Raw genomic sequence first — 15,986 nt, 5'->3', positions numbered from 1 at the left:
AATTTCTTCCAGCTTGATAAATGCCGAGTGTGTTCTTCACTTTTGGGTTTCTAACCCCATGTCTTTGCACATTTCATTAGAATACTTTACTTTGTCTTCTCGAGCCACCCTTTGAAATCTTCCGTTCAGCTCTTTTGCTTCGTTGTTTTTTTCCATTCGCTTTAGCTACTCTACATTCAAGAGCAAGTTTCAGAGTCTCTTCTGACAACCATTTTGGCCTTTTCTTTCTTTCCTGTCTTTTTAATGACCTCTTGCTTTCTTCATGTATGATGTCCTTGATGCCATTCTATAACTCATCTGGTCTTTGGTCATTTGCGTTCAATGTGTCAAATCTATTCTTGTGATTGCCTTTAAATTCAGATTTTCTTCAGCTTCAGCTTGAACTTGCATATGAGCAACTAATGGTCTGTTCCCAGTCAACTCCTGGCCTTGTTCTGACTGATGATATTAAGCTTTTCTATCATTTCTTTCCACGTATTGATTTGATTCCTGCGTATTCCATTTGGTGAGGTCCACGTGTATAATCGCCATTTATGTTGTTGAAAACAGGTATTTGCAACAAATAAGTCATTCGTCTTGCAAATTCTATCACAGAATCTCTGGTGTCATTTCTATCACCAAGGCCATATTTTCCAACTATTGATCCTTCTTCATTGTTTCCAACTTTAGCATTCCAATCACCAGTAATTATCAATGCATTTTGATTGTATGTTTGATCAATTTCAGACTACAGAAGTTGATAAAAATCTTCAATTTCTTCATCTTCGGGCTTAGTGGTTAGTGTGTAAATTTGAAAAATAGTCATATTAACTGGTTTTACTTACAGATATGTGGATATTACCCTATCACTGACAGTATTGTACTTCAGGATAGATCTTGAAATGTTCTTTTTGACAATGAATGCAATGCCATTTCTCTTCAACTTGTCATTCCCAGAATAGTAGACCATGTGATTGTCTGATTCAAACTGGCCAGTACCAGTCCATTTCAGCTCACTAATGCTTGGGATATCAATCTTTATGCGTTCTATTGCATTTTTAACAACTTCTAATTTTCCTAGATTCATACTTTGTTCTTTCCATGTTCCAATTATTAATGGATGTTTGCAGCTGTTTCTTTTCATTTTGAGTCATGAAATCTTAGTAATTGAAGGCCCCAAAAGCTTTACTCCATCTACATCATTAAGATCTACTCTACTTTGAGGAAGGAGCTCTTCCCTAGTTGTATTTTGAGTGCCTTCCAACCTGAGGGCCTCATCTCCTGACACTATATGAAACAGTGTTCCACTGCTATTAATAAGGATTTCAGTGGCCAATTTTTCAGAAGTGGACTGCCAAATCCTTCTTCCTAGCCTGTCTTAGTCTGGAAGGTCCACTGAAACCTGTCCACCATGGGTGACACTGCTGGTATTTTAATACCAGTGGCATAGCTTCCAGCATCACAGCAACACAGAAGCTATCATAGTATGACAAATTGACAGACAAGTGGCGAAAAACAATATACTTCTCCTTAAATGGTTTATCTGGGAGAAGCCTGGTTAAAATGACCATTGAAGGGAGCTTTGAAGAAAGAAATCATACCCTAAACACAAGAAAGCATGGCAAGACTGAGACTGTCTTACTGAACGCTGACACTCCTTTGAATCTCAGTGAAGCCACTTGTCACCTCAAGGTGAAGGCTCTTAAAGCCCTGGGCAGCCGCACATCACAGCTTCTTCCTCATAGACTTGCCAGGTGAGCTGTGTTAGTTGTGGCAGCCCCAGAGAATACGGGATGAGAGGAGGTGTGGATCCAGCAAGTAGTAGTTTGGGGCAGTTGTACTTTTCCCAAAGGCGGGATGGCATCATTCTCTCCTCATACGATATGCACGTAAGAATTTGGAATCAGGATGGATGGCAAACAGTGCATACCGTTTGTAATAGTTGCTTGTGAAATATGAAACTAGCTTGGTTCAGTCACCTTAGAAAAGCGTACGATCCAGAATTCAGGACTCATACATTGTTTATTTGATTTAGCAATACTATATACTATCTCAGAAACCTTGGTGGCGTAGTGGTTAAGAGCTATGGCTGCTAACCAAAAGGTTGACAGTTCGAATTCACCAGGTGCTCTTTGGAAACCCTATGGGGCAATTCTACTCTGTCCTATAGGGCCGCTATAAGTCGGAATCGATTTGATGGCAACAGATTTTTTGTTTTTAATATATACTATCTCTGCCTACTGACGACTAAAACAGTTTTTAAAAATATAACAAACACTGCTAATAAGGAATCAAAAGCTTACTAGAAAAACAACTGTTTTATCATTGCCTTCTCAGTTAATGTAAAACAGCACCCTGTGTTTTTGCTGGAGGCATATTTCAAATTTCTTTCATTAAATTATTTATTCATTCACTTATATAACAGGTATTTGAATCCCTTCTATGGGCCAAATTCTACATTGCATGCTGGGGTTATAATGGAAAGGAAGCAGACATGGTCTCTGCCTCCCAAGAAGCTGATGTCCTAATGAAGAAACACATTAAATGAATTATGATCATAGATAATGTGCCAAGAATAAAAAAAGTATAGTGTGACCTCAGAGTGTTTAACAGGAATGCCAGCCCCTTTTCAGGATCAGGAAAGACTTCCCCAAGGAAGGTTGGTTTAAATGGAGACTTGAAAGATAAATAGGAGTCATTCAGGCAAAAAGTGTGGTGGGGAAGGGAGAGAGCATTCTAGGTAGTGAGAATAGCATGTGCAATGGACTGAGACAGAAAGGAATTTCTTTGGATAATGAAGAAAAAAGAGAAGGTCAGTGTGGCTGGAGGGAAGAGAGGTACAAGAGAAGGTTGGAGCGCAGGGCAAGGGCAAAGCCACGGACAAACTTGGGTTCCATTTAGACTTTATCCAAAGATCAATGGAAGCCGCTAAATAGTTTTACAAATGTTCAATGGTAGGGAGTCTTCTCCCAGCCCACTGGTCTTGAAAACCCATGACGAAAGGAGTGAAGTAGAGGAGGCAAATGGACAGAGCTATAACAAATCAATTTTGAGTTTTGTTATTTCTTTTCAGGAATCTATAATTTGTCTCAAGATCCCTTAAAACAATATATTATTGCTTAAAATGTATTTGCTCACTCTCTGTCTACTTCTCTTGCTGGCAAGGTAATCCCTGGGATGCTCAAGTCTCAGCTTGACTTTCTCCTAAAGTTGACAGCAGTCAACCCATGTTAACAGTCCCCACTTTTGGAAGACAGCAACATCAAGCCTGGCAAAAGCTAGGCTAGTTGCCACAAGTTGGAAGTGTTTTGGAGAGGTGAAAAACACACACCTTTCCCCTTAAAATTAGAATCTGCCAAGTAGTGTGCAAAGGAGGAATGTACAGTAGAAAGTATGGCACCTGTTCCTTTTTGAAGGCAAAGCAGCGCTGAATTGAGCACAACTTGACCTGTATATTTGTTTTCAAGTTATTTGGCCTGTGGAAGGTACTGGAAAGAGCTCGCAGATGAACAAATTAATGTGATGACTTCCTTTTACTTCTATACAAATCAGTATATGTTCACTGAGAATATAGCTAAGAGACAATTAAATATCTTGAAAGAAGGGCATTACTCTCTTCCTCCCTAACACCCCTTTCTTTTTCCCCTCGTGTGTGTGTGTGTGTGTGTGTTGGCAATACTGTGGCAAGAGAGACTCATCAAGAAACTTGGACAGCATAAACGTAATTCCCAAGCATGAAATCTCTGTTCTGGCCAGCTTGTGTATTTCTGATTCCAAACCTCCCCTTACCTTGAATGCCCTGCCTTCTAGGCTTTTCCAGCCAAAAAATCCTACTCAGTATGTAAGGCCTTGATTGGAGAATATCTCCTCCCTTGGGCTTCAGACCCAGGCCAGATTCTTGCTTTTCATAAGCTCAAACAGATATTATTGTTCCACCACTCATTCAGCCCTGAACATAACTGCTTCTCATTGTTTCAAAACACTTGCTTGTAGGGCTTGTTTGCTCAGACACTAAAGCTCAAGAAGGGAGAAGTTTGACACTTCTTGGGAATTCCCCTCAAAATGGAGTATAACATAGGTGTTCAAGAAGTACCAGTTGTATGATTGATAAAAAAGCAAATTAAGTTGCTTCAAGTTCATTCAGCTTATAAAATTATACTAGACTAGATGCTGAGAACTTTTCCCCTTCCAGCAAAAAAAAAAAACAAAACTACTTTCTCTTGAGTAAAAACATGACAATGAAAAGCAAAGGGCTTCAGAGAATTTTTGTACCAGGAACTGGGTGGGTTAAAGCCTCCAGTGTTTGGCAGCTATCCCCTTTACCATGCTATCCAGCTATAACTGGCATACAATAAACTGTACATGTTTAAAATGTATAATTTGATAAGTTTTGAGATATATACATATGTGTATATATATATCTGTATGTGTATGTATGTATATTCCTGTCTGTACACACACCTGTGAAACTATTGAAATAACCAGTATAATAAAAATATCCACCATCTCCAAATAACTAATGATGTTGAGCACCATTTTATGGGCTTATTTGCCTTTTGTATATATTCTTCCGAGAAGTGCCTGTTCAAATCTTTTGTCCATTTTTAAATTGGTTGTTTATTTTCTTCCTACAAAGTTTTTAGAGTTCATTATGTCTCTGGATACAAATCCTTTATGACATACAGAATTTCTCCCAGTCTGTGGCTGGTCTTCATTCTCTCCACAATGTCTTTTGATGAACCGTAATTCTCCATTTTGAAGAAGTCCAATTGTTCAATGTTTTTCTCCAAGCATTGTCCTTCAGTGTTGTATATAAGAAATCTCTGCCTAAGCCAACGTCATAAAGACTTTTTCCTATGCATTATTCTAAAAATTTTATAGTCTTTCATTTTACGTTTAGGTCTATGACACATTTTGAGTTGATTTTGTTCTAAAATATGTGGGAAAAAATCATGTTTTGTGCATATGTACGTCTGACTGTTCCATTACCATTCTTTGAAAAAACTACCCATTCTATACTGAATTGCTTTTTCACTTTTGTCAAAAATTAATGGACCACATAAGTGTGGTCTCTTTCTTGACACCATTTTTTCTTCATTGATCTGTTTGTCTTGAGACTAACATAACATTGTATTGATTACTGTAACCTTTTAATAAGTCTTTATATTTGCCCATGTAGTTAGCATTACTAGTTTTCTTTATTCCTTTGTGAAGATCCAGGTTTCTAACTGTTTCATTTTTCTTCTGCCTGCAGAGCTTCCTTGAACATTCCTTGTTGTGCTGGTATGCTGATAAATTCTTTCAGCATGTAGAAGTACGAAAATATCTTTATTTCACCATCACTTTGAAAGATATTTTCACTGGGTAAACAATTTCTCAAGCAAAAAAGAACTTAAGAAAAAATTCAAGACTTGAATTGCAATATTGAAGGATTCTATGGCAAAATATTGAATGATGCTGGAAGCATCAAAAGAAGATGGAAGGAACACACAGAGCCACTGTGCCAAAAAGACTTGATCACCATTCAACCATTTCAGGAGGAATATTTGATGAAGAATTGACGGTACTGAGGGCAGAGCCAAGATGGCGGAATAGACAGACGTTTCCGTCTAGCACTCTTTACAACAAAGACCCAAAAAAACAAGTGAAACGAGTATATTTGTGACAAGCTGGGAGCCCTGAGCATCAAAGGCAAGCTTAGACAACGAACTCAGGGGCAGGGGAAGGAAGAGACCGTTCAGAAGTGGAGAGGAGTTACGGGACCTGAATCACGGGGGGCCCTCAGGCACTGTTCCCGGAGCGGCAGCAGCTGTGGCGGGCTGGTCCTAGCGTTCAGCCGCAGTTTCCTCAGGGAGGAGCAGCCAGCAGCACAGCCCACTCACACCTACAGAACCTGAGGAGAAGGGCGCTCTCGGCAAAAGCTAAGTACTTGCGTATACTTTACCGCACCTCCCACCCCACCAAGCCGGCTTCAGCGGCTGAATCCCTGGGCCTGAGATAGACCCTGGTGAGCACCTGGAGTCATCCTCCCGGCCTTGGGGAAGGAAAGAATTTCCAACTGGGGTGAAAAGATAATTTGCTAGCTCCATTAACTGCGGGAGCTCAGGACAGAAGCGGCTCCTGTCCAGGCATAAACCATCCGTGGACCTTGAGCACCTTTCCCTTCTGCATGGACCTGTGTGGGCCTATTTCACGAGAATAGGCCCTTGGTGGCAAACTCCAAGCATTTCAGCTGTGCAGTGGAGAGGTGGCTGTTTGAAGTTTGACATTGCTTTGCCTATTAAACAAGGTCCTCACCTACACACAACAGGGAGCTAAGGACTGGTGGCTCCACTTGGGTCGCCCAGCCACCCGTGACAGGGGTCCAGGGATAACTGGTACCTCCCAGTACTTGCAACAAAAACTTTGGGTGCCCATGGTCCCTCTGCAGACCCCACTCACCAGCACGCTCTAGGGAACAGAGACGCATTTTCCTCAGAGACACTTGAGGGCTGGTTCTCTGCCCCCTGCCTTGTTCAGAGCGTGACCCCCTGCTGCAATCAGATACAGGTATATACGTCAATCAACCCTGCCCCTCTAAGACTGTAGGACAGAGCCTGTACCACACACTTGATATCAGCTACCTGGAAACCTGAGCTGAATTCATACAAGAAAACTGAATGGACTCCTATACTGATATACCTGATAACAGCTCTAGCCAGCTGGGGACAGGACACCAGAGCTCCAAAGGTGAAAATAATCAAGCTAGCTCACTCAAGCAACCCATAGGGATATACCAAAACAAAACAAAGCAAACAGCTGTGACACAGTAAGCAAGCATAAACTAATACAATAACTTATTGAAGGCTCAGAGACAACAGTCAATATCAAGCCATATAAAGAAACAGGCCATGATCACCTCAACAGGCTCTCAAAACAAAGAATCCAGGGATCTTTTAGATGAAAGTGCATTCCTGGAATTACCAGATGCAGAATACAAAAGTTTAACATACAGAACCATTCAAGACATCAGGAAGGAAATGAGGCAAAACACAGAACAAGCCAAGGAACACACAGACAAAGCAACTGAAGAAATCAGAAAGATTATTCAGGAACATAAAGAAAAGTTTAATAAGCTGGAAAAATCCATAGACAGACAACAATCAGAAATTCAGGAGATTAACAATAAAATTACAGAATTAGATAACTCAATAAAAAGTCAGAGGAGCAGAATTGAGCAAGTAGAAGCTAGAATTTCTGAACTCGAATGTAAATCACTTGGCACTAATATATTTGAAGAAAAATCAGATAAAAGAATTTTAATAAATGATGAAACCTTAAGAATCATGTGGGACTCTATCAAGAGAAATAACCTATAAGTGATTGGAGTACCAGAACAGGGAGGGATAACAGAAAATACAGAGAAAATTGGTGAGGATTTGTTGGCAGAAAACTTCCCTGATATTGTGAAAGATGAGAAGATATCTATCCAAGGTGCTCATCAAACTCCACATAAGGTAGATCTTAAAAGAAAGTCACCAAGGCATATTATAATCAAGCTTGCCAAAACCAAAGATAAAGAGACAATTATAAGACCAGTGAGGGATAAAAGAAAAGTCACCTACAAGGGAGAACCAATAAGAATAAGTTTGGACTACTTGGCAGAAACCATGCAGGAAAGAAGGCAATGGGATGACATATTTAAAAAATTGAAGGAAAAGAACTGCTTGCCAAGAATCATATATCTATCAAAACTCTCTTAAATATGAAGGTGAAATTAAGACATTTCCAGATAAACACAAGTCGAGGGAATTCATAAAAACCAAACCAGAACTACAAGAAATACTAAGGGGAGTTCTTTGGTTAGAAAATCAATAATATCAGGTATGGAACCAAGACTAGAACACTGGGCAGAGCAACCAGAAGTCAACCCAGACAGGGAAATCCAAAAAATAAAAACAAAGCAAGATTAAAAAAAAAAAAAAAGAAGCCCAACACAGGGTAACAGCGATGTTATTATATAAAAGAAGACAACATTAAAATAATAAAGAGGGATTAAGAAAATGTACTCATACACCTTCCATATGGAGAGGAAGATATGGCGATACAAAGAAATAAAAGTTAGTTATAAATTTTGAAATATAGGGGTAAATAATAAGGTAACCACAAAGGAGACAAACTATCCTACACATCAAAATAAAATACAAGGGAAAAATAGAGACTCAGCAGAAATAAAATCAACAACAACAAATATGAAGAAAGGACAATATATAAAGAAAATCTGCTCAGCACATAAAATCAAGTTGGAAAAAGCAGCTGTCAACACATAAAAAAAGACATCAAAATGATAGCACTAACTTCATACCTATCCATAACTACCCTGAATGTAAATGGTCTAAATGCACCAATAAAGAGACAGAGAGTGGCAGAACGGATTAAAAAACAAGATCCGTCTATATGCTGCCTACAAGAGACACACCTTAGACTTAGAGACACAAACAAAAACTCAAAGGATGGAAAAAAATATATCAAGCAAACAACAATCAAAAAAGACCAGGAGTGGCAATATTAATTTCTCACAAAATAGACTTTAAAGTTAAATCCATCAGAAAGGGTAAGGAAGGACATTATGTAATGATTAAAGGGACAATACACCAAGAAGATATAACCATATTAAATATTTATGCACCCAATGACAGGGCTGCAAGATACATAAAACAAACTCTATCAGCAATGAAAAGTGAGATAGACAGCTCCACAATAATAGTAGGAGACTTCAACACACCACTTTCGGTGAAGGACAGGACATCCAGAAAGAAGTTCAATAAAGACACAGAAGATCTAAATGCCACAATCAACCAACTTGACCTCGTAGACATATACAGAACACTCCACCCAACAGCAACCAAGTATACTTTCTTTTCTAGTGCACATGGAACATTCTCTAGAATAGACCACATATTAGGTCATAAAGCAAGCCTTAGCAGAATCCAAAACATTGAAACATTACAAAGTATCTTCTTTGACCATAAGGCCATAAAAGTGGAAATCAAGAACAGGAAAAGCAGGGAAAAGAAATCAAACACTTGTAAACTGAACAATACCCTGCTCAAAAAAGACTGGATTATAGAAGACATTAAGGATGGAATAAAGAAATTCATAGAATCCAATGAGAACAAAAACACTTCCTATAAGAACCTTTGGGACACAGCAAAAGCGGTGCTCAGAGGCCAATTTGTATCAATAAATGCACACATCCAAAAAGAAGAAAGGGCCAAAATCAAAGAACTATTCCCTTGAACAAATAGAAAGAGAGCAACAAAAGAAACCCACAGGCACCAGAAGAAAACAAATAATAAAAATTATAGCTGAACTAAATGAAATAGAAAACAGAAAAACAATTGAAAGAATTAACAAGACCAGAAGCTGGTTTTTTAAAAAACTCAACAAAATTGATAAACCATTGGCCAAACTGACAAAAGAAAAACAGGAGAGGAAGGAAATAACCCGAATAAGAACTGAGATGGGCGATATTACAACGCACCCAACTGAAATTAAAAGAATCATATCAGATTACTATGAAAAACTATACTCAAACAAATTTGAAAAACTAGAAGAAACGGATGAATTCCTAGAAACACACTACCTACCTAAACAAACACAAACAGAGGTAGAACAACTAAATAGACCCATAACAAAAGAAGAGATTGAAAAGGTAATAAAAAAAAAAAACTCCCAACAAGAAAAAGCCCTAGCCCAGACGGCTTCACTGCAGAGTTCTACCAAACTTTTAGAGAAGAGTTAACACCACTACTACTAAAGGTATTTCAGAGCATAGAAAAGGATGGAATACTACCAAAGTCATTGTATGAAACCACCATATCCCTGATACCAAAACCAGGTAAAGACACCACAAGAAAAGAAAATTATAGACCTATATCCCTCATGGGTTTACCCCTCATGAATGTAGATGCAAAAATCCTCAACAAAATTCTAGCCAATAGATTTCAACAACATATCAAAAAAATAATTCACCATGACCAAGTGGGATTCATACCAGGTATGCAGGGATGTGGCGTAGTGGTTAAGTGCTACAGCTGTTAACCAAGAGGTGGCAGTTCAAATCTGCCAGACGCTCCTTGGAAACTCTGTGGGGCAGTTCTACTCTGTCCTATAGGTCACTATGTGTCGGAATCAACTCGAAGGCAGTGGGTGGTTTTGGTTTATGCAGGGATGTTTCAACATTAGAAAAACAATTAATGTAATCCACCACATAAATAAAACAAAAGACAAGAATCGCATGATTTTATTAATTGATGCAGAAAAGACATTTGACAAAGTTCAACACTCATTCATGATAAAAACTCTCAGAAAAATAGGAATAGAAGGAAAATTTCTCAACATAATAAAGGGCATTTAAACAAAGCCAAGAGCCAACATCACCCTAAATGTGGAGAGAGCCCAAAAACACTCCCACTGATATCAGAAACCAGACAAGGATGCCCTTTATCACCACTCTTATTCAACATTGTGCTGGAAGTCCTATCCAGAGCAATTAGGCTAGATAAAGAAATAAAGGGCATCCAGGTTGGCAAGGAAGAAGTCAAAGTATCTCTATTTGCAGATGACATGGTCTTATATACAGAAAACCCTAAGGAATCCTTCAGAAAACTGCTGAAACTAATAGAAGAGTTCAGCAGAGTATCGGAATACAAGATAAACATACAAAAATGAGTTGGATTCCTCTATACCAACAAAAAGAACATCAAAGAGGAAATCACCAAATCAATGCCATTTACAGTAGTCCCAAGAAGATAAAATACTTAGGAATAAATCTTACCAGAGATGTGAAGGACTTATGCAAAGAAAACTACAGTACACTTCTGCAAGAAACCAAAAGAGACTTACATAAGTGGAAGAACATACCTTGCTCATGGATAGAAGACTTAACATTGTAAAAATGTCTATTCTACCAAAAGCGATCTATACATTTAATGTAATTCCGATCCGAATCCCAAGGACATTCTTTAATGAGATGGAGAAGCAAATCACTAACTTCATATGGAAGGGAAAGAGGCCCCGGATAAATAAGGCATTACTGAAAAAGAAGAACAAAGTGGGAGGCCTTACTTTACCTGATTTTAGAGCCTATTATATTGCCACAGTAGTCAAAACAGGCTGGTACTGGTACAACAACAGATACATGGACCAATGGAACAGAATTGAGAATCCAGACATAAATCCATCCACATGTGAGCAGCTAATATTTGACAAAGGCCCCAAAACAGTGAAATGGTGAAAAGACAGTTTTTTTAACAAATGGTGCTGGCATAACTGGATATCCATCTGCAAAAAAATGAAACAAGACCCATACCTCACTCCATGCACAAAAACTAACTCAAAATGGATCAAAGACCTAAATATAAAATCTAAAACGATAAAGATCATGGAAGAAAAAATAGGGACAACGTTAGGAGTCCTAAAACATGGCATAAACAATATATAAAACATTGTAAAGTATGTAGAAGAAAAACTAGATAACTGGGAGCTCCAAAAAGTCAAACACTTCTGCTCATCCAAAGACTTCACCAAAAGAGTAAAAAGACTACCTACAGACTGGGAAAAAGTTTTTAGCTATGACATTTGTGATCAGTGCCTGATCTCTAAAATCTATATGATACTGCAAAAACTCAACTGCAAAAGGACAAATAACCCAATTAAAAAACGGGCAAAAGATATGAATAGACACTTCACTAAAGAAGACATTCAGGTAGCTAACAGGTACATGAGGAAAGGTTCACAATCATTAGCCATTAGAGAAATGCAGATCAAAACTACAATGAGATTTCATCTCAATCCAGCAAGGCTGGCATTAATCCAAAAAACACAAAATAATAGATGTAGGAGAGGTTGTGGAGAGATTGGAACACTTCTACACTGCTGGTGGGAATGTCAAATGGTACAACCACTTTGGAAATCGATTTGGCACTTCCTTAAAAAGTTAGAAATAGAACTACCATATGATCCAGCAATCCCACTCCTTGGAGTACATCCTAGAGAAATAAGAGCCTTTACACGAACAGATATATGCACACCCATGTTTATTGCAGCACTGTTTACAATAGCAAAAACATGGAAGCAACCAAGGTGCCCATCAATGGATGAATGGATAAATAAATTACGGTATATTCACACAATGGAATACTACGCATGGACAAAGAACAGTGAGGAATCTGAAACATTTCATAACATGGAGGAACCTGGAAGGCATTATGCTGAGTGAAATTAGTCAGTTGCAAAAGGACAAATATTGTATAAGACCACTATTATAAGAAGCTGAGAAATAGTTTAAACTGAGAAGAAAACATTCTTCTGGGGTTACGAGAGGGGGAAGGGAGGGAGGGTGGGAGAGGGGTACTCACTAATTACATAGTAGATAAGAACTACTTTAGGTGAAGGGAAATACAGCACACAATACAGGGGAGGTCAGCACAATTGGACTAAACCAAAAGCAAAGAAATTTCCTGAATAAACTGAATGCTTCGAAGGTCAGCGTATCAGGGGCAGGGGTCTGGGCACCACGGTTTCAGGGGACACCTAAGTCAATTGGCATAATAAAATCTATTAACAAAACATTCTGCATCCCACTTTGAAGAGTGGCATCTGGGGTCTTAAATGCTAGCAAGCAGCCATCTAAGATGCATCAATTGGTCTCAACCCACCTGGATCAAAGGAGAATGAAGAACACCAAGGACACAAGGTGATTAAGAGCTTAAGAGACAGAAAGGGCCACACGAACCAGCGACTACATTATCCTGAGACCAGAAGAACTAGATGGTGCCCGTCTACAACCGATGACTTGCCTGACAGGGAACCAACAGAGAACCCCTGAGGGAGCAGGACAGCAGTGGGATGCAGACCCCAAATTCTCATAAGACCAGACTTAATGGTCTGACTGAGACTAGAAGGACTCCGGTGGTCATGGCCCCCAGACCTTCTGTTGGCCCAGGACAGGAACCATTCCCGAAGCCAACTCTTCAGACATGGATTAGACGGGACAATGGGTTGGAGAGGGATGCTGGTGAGGAGTGAGCTTCTTGGATCAGGTGGACACTTGAGACTATGTTGGCATCTCCTGCCTGGAGGGGAGACGAGAGGGTGGAGGGGTTAGAAGCTGGGAAAAAGGACATGAAATGAGAGAGTGGAGGGAGAGAGCGGGCTGTCTCATTAGGGGGAGAGTAATTGGGAACGTGTAGCAAGGTGTATATGGGTTTTTGTGTGGGAGACTGACTTGATTTGTAAACTTTCACTTAAAGCACAATAAAAATTATTAAAAAAAAAAAAAAATTGACGGTACTAAAGGAAGAAGTCCAAGCTGCACTAAAGGCATTGGTGAAAAAATGAGGAATTGATAGAATACCAATTTAGATGTTTCAACAAGCAGTTGCAACAGTGGAAGCGCTCGCTCATCTATGCCAAGAAATTTGGAAGACAGCTGCCTGGCCAACTACTGGAAGAGATCCATATATACGCTCATTCCAAAGAAAGGTGATCCAACAGAACGAGGAAATAATTAAACAACGTCAACATCACATGCAAGTAAAATTTTGCTGACGATAATTCAAAAATGGTTGTAGTGATAGATCAACAGGGAACTGCCAGAAATTCATTCGGAATTCAGAAGAGGACATGGAACAAAGGATATCATTGCCAGTGTCATATGGATCTTGGATGAAAGCAGATAATACCAGAAAGATTTTTACCTGTGTTTTACTGACTATGCAAAGGCACTCGGCTGTGTGGATCATAACAAATTATGTATAACATTGTGAAGAATGGGAATTCCAGAACACTTAATTGTGCTCATGAGGAACTTGTACATAGACCAAGAGGCAGTCGTTTGAACAGAACAAGGGGATACTGCCTGGGTTAAAATTAAAAAATTCGTGCATTACGATTGCATTCTTTCACAATAATTACTCAATCTGTAAAAATCCAAGAAGCTAAACTATATGAAGAAGAATGTGGCATCGGGATTGGAGGAAGACTCATTAATAACCTGCGATGTGCAGATGACACAATCTTGCTTACCGAAAGTGAAGAAGACTTGAAGCATTTACTGATGAAGATCAAAGACCATAGCCTTCAGTGTGGATCGCGCCTCAACATAAAGAAAACAAAAATCCTCACAATCCTAAGCAACATCATGATAAACAGAGAAAAGATTGAAGTTGTCAAGAATCTCATTTTATTTGGATCCACAATCAACGTTCACGGAAGCAGCAGTCAAGAAATCAAACAACGTATAGTATTGGGTAAATCTGCTGCAAAAGACCTCTCTCAAGTGCTCAAAAGCAAAGATGTCACTTTAAGGACTGAGGTACACTTGACTCAAGCCACGGTATTTTCAATTGTCTCATACGCATGTGAAAGCTGTACAGTGCATAAGGAAGACCAAAGAAGAATTGATGCCTTCGATTTATGGTGTAGGCTAAGAATACTGACCATGGAAGAGCAAACAAGCCTGTCTTGGAGAAGTATAGCCAGAGTGCTCCTTGGAAGTGAGGAAGGTGTGACTTCATCTCACATACTTTGGACATGTCATCAGAAGGGACCAGTCCGTGGAGAAGGACATCATGCTTGATAAAGTAGAGTGTCAGGAAAAAAGAGAAAGACCCTCGACGAGATGGATTGACCCAGTGGCTGCAACAATAGGCTCAAAAAACGATTGTGAGGATGACACAAGTCCGGGCAGCATTTCATTTTATTGTGCACGTGTAGCTTTGAATCAGAACCAACTTGACAGCACCTAACAACAACAAAGAAGAATTCTAGTTTGGTGGATTTTTTTCTTCCAGTACTTTAAAAATATTAGCTCTACTATCTTCTTTTTTGCATCTTTTCTGACAAGGAATCTATTGTTATCATTATATTTGTTCCTCTTTGGTCAGTGCACGCTTTTCAGGTTCCTTTCTCATCACTGTGTTTTAAGCAATTTAATTATTGTGTCTTGATGTATTTTTCTTCATGTGTCTTGTGCTTGGGGGTTGGTGAGTTTATTGGGAATTCTGATTACACATGTATTTGGAAACTTGAATTTGTCACAGAGTTCCTAGGTGCTGTTCACTTTTTCCCAGTTTTTCTTCTCCATTTAATTTTGGGTAGTTTCTAATGTCTTCAAATTCACTAATCTTTTTTTTTTCTGCAACGTCTAATCTGCAGTTAATCCTATCAATTTTTTTTTAATCTCTGACACTGTAGCTTTTATCTCTAGATATATACTTAACGCATTCAATATTTCCTGTAGTTTTTTAGATATATGAAATAGGGTTATAATAACTATTTTAATGTCCTTATTAATTCTATCTTCTCTGTCATTTTGGGTCAGTTTTGACTAATTGATTTTTTTTAATGAGTCATATTTTCCTGCTTCTTTGAATGCTTATTAAGTTTTAACTGATGCAAAACATCGTGAATTTTACCTTTTTTTGGCGGGGGAGGGGGGTGCTGGACATTTTGTATTCCTAAAAAATAATCTTGAGCATTCCTCTAGAATGCAGCTTAGTTACTTGTATCTAGTCTGATCCTTCTGGATCTTTCTTTTAAGCTTTGTTAGGCAGAGCCAATGTAGCATTTAATCTAGGGTTAATTTTCCCCTATGTTTTTTTTTTTACTAAGGCCCATCCCACTTGCCATTTTACCATTGGCTGGTAATATTGCCAAAGCCCAGAGTCAATGTGGGAGGAAATTACACAAAGGCATGACCCTTGGGGGACCTGGTTTATTGGAGGCCACCAAAGTAATATCTACCATAAGATCTTTTCAATGAACAGAGCTTGTGTTTCTACTAGTTTATTTTTCTGTTTTAAAATGACTTTTCTTACATTTCTAATTCTTCTTTGAATTCTGTCATATCATTTATGAGTTTCCTATGTTCTTCTTTTATGTCTTTAATCATTCTCTTAATGCATTTTAGCTCATTTTTAAAATAGTAGCTTAGAGTTTTAATCTATTTTATGGGCATTCTC

This window comes from Elephas maximus, chromosome 22, assembly GCF_024166365.1.
Source record: "Elephas maximus indicus isolate mEleMax1 chromosome 22, mEleMax1 primary haplotype, whole genome shotgun sequence".
NCBI lineage: Eukaryota > Metazoa > Chordata > Mammalia > Proboscidea > Elephantidae > Elephas > Elephas maximus.
Note: the sequence above shows the minus strand (reverse complement) of the source record.